This window comes from Panthera tigris, chromosome C2 (assembly GCF_018350195.1).
Source record: "Panthera tigris isolate Pti1 chromosome C2, P.tigris_Pti1_mat1.1, whole genome shotgun sequence".
Lineage (NCBI taxonomy): Eukaryota > Metazoa > Chordata > Mammalia > Carnivora > Felidae > Panthera > Panthera tigris.
This window is the reverse complement of record NC_056668.1, coordinates 10,989,357-10,995,356: the sequence shown is the minus strand read 5'-3', so window position 1 is coordinate 10,995,356 and position 6,000 is coordinate 10,989,357. Positions and strand designations below refer to the sequence as shown.

General features: G+C 44.5%; 1 protein-coding gene across 3 annotated transcripts in view; it reads left to right on the top strand.

The window, feature by feature from the left end:
- Positions 1-252: 252 nt before the first annotated feature.
- The window catches only part of KCNE2 (potassium voltage-gated channel subfamily E regulatory subunit 2), a 76,132-nt gene continuing 70,384 nt past the window's right edge, over positions 253-6,000 (top strand). For 2 of the 3 annotated variants that reach the window (XR_006207444.1, XR_006207443.1), the window contains exon 1: positions 256-399. The gene's annotated coding sequence lies outside the window, so the exon portion shown is untranslated. Of the gene's footprint in view, positions 400-6,000 lie in introns of all 3 variants that reach the window. The other variant, XM_042956238.1, reaches the window with a different exon arrangement.

The following is a 6,000-nucleotide window of genomic DNA, read 5'->3' as shown; positions in this document are numbered from 1 at the left end:
AAGAAGTGACTCAGGGACCCAAGCTCCTTCCATGTTGTGGTTTGTCCATATTCAGTTTACAGAAGCTTGCCAAGGCCACTGCATATGTCGTGTCAGTGGAGTGAGAAGCATGAGGAGAATTGGACCTGGAAATGATACCCAACACTCCCGCTCACAGTCAGTCCATGGACTAGAACTTCATCACGTGCCACATCCAATTCCAAGGGAGGCTGGGGATTGGAGTGAGTCTGTGAGCTCCTGAAGAAAAAGAATTCAGTTTGAGAAGCTCCTAGTCCATCTGCTAACTGTTATCTGGACATGACTTTGTTTTTTCTCCTGGAGAGTGGATGAGTGTGCCTTTGTGCCTCTGTGTTCTGCAGCGTGCTACCCAGGGTCATATCAGGATGCACAGGAAGACTGGTATGTGTTGGTGTTTGGCAGTTAAGGTGTGGAACTTCTGGGGACTTGTCCAGCTACATGGTGATTTCCCTCTTTCTAGAAATTGTCCCCTTAATCTATAAGATTGGCCCCCATTTGTCTTGCTGATACTACATGACCATAATTGGTTGGCATAGGATTAGACACCCGACTGGCCAATCAAAGCCTCTCATTTGGGAATTTGAAATTAGATCAGAGACTCAATCTTGGAGGTTGGCTGTGGAGTCATCTTCATAGCAACCTCTTGGGTGAAGACCCTCAACCCCCTGTAGGGAAGGCCCTGAACGGGCTGGGCCCTGGCTTTCCCATGGCAAGCTGCTCATGGCTCCCTTGCCTGGAGGGATCTCTACCATCAAAACTTTTTTTTTTTGTCTGAGTAATTCAAATTGGTGGCTACTTCTCGCAACCAAAATAATTTTAATCAGTAAAGAAATTTAATTTTTATCTTGGACAAATCACTTTAACAGCCATGGATTTCTCTGGGTGCCTAGGTGGCTCAGTCATTTGAGTGTCCAACTCTTGGTTTTGGCTCAGGTCATGAGCTCATGGTTCGTAGGTTCAAACCCCATGTGGGGCCCAGTGCTGGCAGCATGGAGCCTGCTTGGGATTCTCTCTCTCCCTCTCTTTCTGCCCCTCCCCTGCTCACTCTCTCTGTCTCTCTCTCAAAATAAATAAATTATCTTTTTAAAAAAACAGCCACAGATTTCTCATTTGTAAGTTGAAGATAATTTTTATCTGCCCTGCCTATCCAGACTTTTTTTTTAAATTAATTAATTAATTTTGAGAGGGCGAGGGACCACAAGCAGGGGAGGGGCAGAGAGAAGGAGAATCAGAATCCTAAGCAGCTTCTGCATCATCAGCACAGAGCCTGATGCGCCGCTTGAACTCATGAACCATGAGATTATGACCTGAGCCAAGACCAAGAGTTGGATGCTCAACTGACTGAGCCACCCAGGAGCCCCTCTCAGGACTTTTAAATGGAATAAACTGAAAACCCATACAAATATAAGTGGGGCTATTTGTCTATAGCAGGCAGAGTTTTAAGAGCTTTTTTCCATGTACGAAATAGAAGGTTTTCTTTCTTTTTTAACCTTACTTTAATTGCTTTATGGTCAATTTCTCTCACATGCAGGAAATCACCATAGTTAGAGGTTTACTTTTCTTTTCTTTTGCTAGATATTTAATACTTTGATTATTTCTGACACTGAAATTACCCATGCTTTGCCTTTGCCAAACCAAAACCAATTTTTGCATTATTATTGCTGTTTGGAGCTGTATTAAAAAATGCTGTTTGAGAGTCTGAATTGGACAGTTATTCTCAACCCATCACACCCAATGTCCTCTTTTTATGCTACCTCTCATACCGCTGTACTTTTCCAGAATGAAATTATATTAGTTTGTATAACAAATGAACTGGGGGGCTGCCATAACAAAGTATCATAGACCTCACAGCTTAAATATCAGAAAGTTTTTTTCTCATAGTCCTGAAGACAGGAAGTCAAAGACCAAGATGTCAACAGGGTTGATTCCTTCTAAGGGCCTTGAGGGAAGGGTCTGTTCCAGGCCCTCTTCCTTCACGTATAGCTGGCCATCTTTTCCCTGTGTCTCTTTATATTGTCTTCCTTCTGTGCATGCCTGTGTCCAAATTTCCCCTTTCAATAAGGGCACCAGTCATATTGGATTAGAACCCACCCTGATGACCTAATTATAATTTGATTCTTTCCATAAAGACCTTATTTCCAAATAAATTTGTATTCTGAGGTTCTGGAGGTTAGAACTTCAACATAGGAATTTGGATGCTTGTAGGGGGAGGTGACACAATTCAGCCCATAACAGAAATGAATCTAATCTCTGTACATGCATTGTATTATATTTTTTTAAATGTTTATTTTTGAGAGAGAGAGAGAGAGAGAGAGCACAAGAGAGGGAGGGGCAGAGAGAGAGGGAGACAGAGGATCCAAAGTAGGCTCCATGCTGTCAGCACAGAGCCTGATGCAGGGCTCAAACCCACAAACTATGAGATCATGACCCAACCCAAAGCCAGATGCTTCACCAACGGAGCCACCCAGACACCCTGCATACATGCATTATATTTTCAATGGTCAACATAGGGGTGCCTGGGTGGCTCAGTTGGTAAGCATCCAACTCTTGGTTTTGGCTCAGGTCATGATCTCACGGTCATGGAATTGAGCCCTGTGTCAGGCTCCACACTGAGGATGGAGCCTGCTTGGGATTCTCTCTCTCCTCTCACTCTGCCCCTCCCCTGCTCACACACTCTCTTTCTAAATAAATAAATAAACATGAAAAAAATTAAATGATCAATATAATGCTCTGACTTAAAAAGATATGGGAAGTAATTTATAGCAAGATAGTATGTTTCCACAGATAAATGCTCAGGCAGGAGTAAGGTAGAAAATGTAATGCTCAAGTCAGATTCTTGGGTGTCTGCACGCCTTTCTATGAAAGCAGCAGATAAGAATGCAGCCTGCCGCAGGTGAGCTGTGCTGGCAACTCAAATACCATGGGGCACTGTCATTGGTGACATGGTGTCCCAAATAGTGACTGACTCTTTACAAAGTACAGTCTTCCCTCAATTTATATGGGAGTCTCATTCCAGGGAATTCAGCATATTTAGAACCTTGCAAGAAATACTTTGTGTTTTTTTTATCTATGGGAAGCTCTGGTGGAACATTTGGAAGTTGGCAGGTTGTGGGATAACTCTTTACTGCAGGGGACTGTCCCAGGCATTGCAGAATGTTGAGTATTCTTGGCTTCCACCAAATAAATATCAGTGGGACACCCCTGGCCATTGAGACAAAAGTACCATACAAAGTTTTACAATAGTTGACATACTGAGAACTGTGAGAGGAGAGAGAACTTCAAATAGCCCAAGGAGAGTTATTGCCAAGGTGAGGGATGAGAGGCAATGGGGTGCACCGTGTGCCATGCTGAAGGGACCATGTCTGTTTCCAACCAGACACTGGCATCCCTGATCAAGAGGGGTAGGACAGAAAACATCAACCAGTGCTCTCCTATCTGTGATCTCGTATGCCTGATTGCAACTTGGAAGTCCCAACTCTTCTTTATTACAGTAGTATGTTCAGGGCCCAGCCTAGTGCTTGGCACATAGCAGGCACCCAATGTTTGCTGGATATTGTTGAATGGCATTCTTTTTTTTTTTTTAAGTTTATTTATTTATTTATTTATTTAGTGTGTGTGTGTGTGTGTGTGTGTGTGTAAGAGAGAGAGAGAAAGAGGGAGTGAGGGAGGAGCAGAGAGAGAGGGAGAGAGGGAATCCCAAGCAGGCCCCGAGCTGTCAGCACAGAACCTGACATGGGGTTCAATCTCAGGAACTGTGAGATCATGATCTGAGCCGAGATCAAGAGTCGGACGCTTAACCAACTGAGCCACCTGGATGCCCCTGAATGCAATTCTTAAAGTAGAGTTGGATGAGTCGATGTGAGAAAATTCACATATGTATTTTATGTTTGTTCATTTACATATGCATTCGAACAGTTGTTGAACTATGAGTTGACATGGTGTTAATTCCTGGAAAAACCCACCAGCAAGAGACAGTCCCTGATTTTAGCGTGTGCAGTCTAATGAGGGAGAGAGACCCATATGCAGGTCCATTCCAATATGGCGCCAGTCAAGTGTTACATATGGTGGGAACCTGAAAAGAGGGGTGCTCCACCCAGGATGGGGTGAAGGGTGGGATAAGGGAATTCTGGTAATTATCAGGGGTGACTGAGGGTGCCCCAGGGAGTGATGTGCTGCTGGGCTACTACTTTCTTTCTCAGTAGGGACAGAAGATAGTGGGGAAATAGAAAGGGAACCCCAGTTTTGCAGATAGAAGATAGGTCATGGGATAAGGAGCTAGAGATGCCACTTGTGCCCCATTACAGGTCCTTGTCCCCCCCAAACTTCACCCCACACCTGGAATTCTCAGAGCCTCTTCACTCCAGTTACACCCTCTTTCCTCTTCTTTTGTCACTCTTCCTAACTCTGTTTTCTGGTGTAAGCTCTGCCTTGAGCAGAAGACGACAAATATATTCAAGGGTGGTGGATTCTGGGGGCTCAGTCTGGCCTAGACTTTGAAGAAACCAATCCTTTTGAAAGTAGCAACAGGCTCCTGGCCCCCCAGAACAATCCCCCAGGCCCATCTCTCTGGAGCTCCTACCTATAAAGGTGCTGTTACAATGTCCTCTACCTCTGCTGCCCATCCCCCTCCCATCTGTCCTCTCCTAACTTGTCCATGCTCCCAGCTGGGTTCACCATCATGGTGTTTTCATCCATGTCCAACCTTCTGAGAAGCAGTTCTGGATTCCGGCTAAAATATGGGGATGGAGACATGCTTAAATGAACTCCTAATGGCAACAAGAAGAATTGAATTAAACAAAAAAGCTTCTGAGTGGGGTCCAGAGCCTCAATAAAACATCTTTGTGCTGGAATTCGGAAGAAGACTTTGATGAAGGAATGATGAAGGGAACAAATGGGAAAAACGTGGTCCCTGCTCACCCTCTGTGAGTCTGAAGGCAGCAGAAACACTTCCAGGCATCATTTCTAGCCAAGGAAAGAGGCTAAGCAGTTTTCTGGAGCCAAAGACTGCCAGGAGTAATAAGAAAACCCTTTAAGTGAGCTTTCTCCATCTGTTTAGTTTCTCATGCTGAAAAAAGAAGAAAAAATATAAATAAATGATTCAGAGAAATGTCATATGCAATTACCTCCACCAGGGAAAAATAAACAAGACTTCACTTCATTAAGAAGATTCTCACATGGAAGATTCTGGTGGTCTTCCACATGATGAGCTTCCAAAGTTTGGTTGCTCAGACTCAACTTCCGCCCAAACTTGACTCCAGCAGCCAGGGTGATCCAGTGCACTGGACATCTCCCAGTCTGCTCAATCAAATTGTCCAGAGATGAAATCCAGTTGAAGGGAGTATCTGGGTAGACTGGAAGATGAGGGGTCAATAAGGCCCTGGCCTGTCAAATATGGTGGTAGGATGGTGGGAGCTTACTCTGTGAGCACCCACACCAGCCTTCCATTGTTTTTACCACCAGTTGTGCTAACCAACTGCCAATGGTGCTAACCAATGGCTTCCTTGGGATCATTGAGAGCAAATTACAGCATGGCCCTACTTGGCAAACACAGTAATGTGCCATGCCCTTGGGGCTGACTCTGCCCAACAACATCAGAACAGGAGAAAGTCAATTTGGACCTTTAACTTTAAAATTGATTTAACTTTAAAATAGCAAGAGTGTTTGCTCTTAGCCTGCAGCTAGCCTTGTAAGTCTCCAGCAGGGCCAGGAAAGCTGGTCATTCAACAATGTTCATAAAAGCAATGTCCTTCTAAAATTCTCTCTGCAGAGCACTGAGCCCAGGGTCTTATGTGCTCGGATCTTCAGTGAACAAGATTCGTAGAAGGTGAGTGGTAAGTAAGGACTGTTCTGTACAGAGATCTCTGTCCCTACTGACATCTGAGCAGATGACCACACCCCCAGGTTTTCAGAAAAAACCAAGGCCATGTACACCAGCAACCTCAACTTTTCTGTTCCATGCATCTTGGTTTCTTGAAAGCTTTC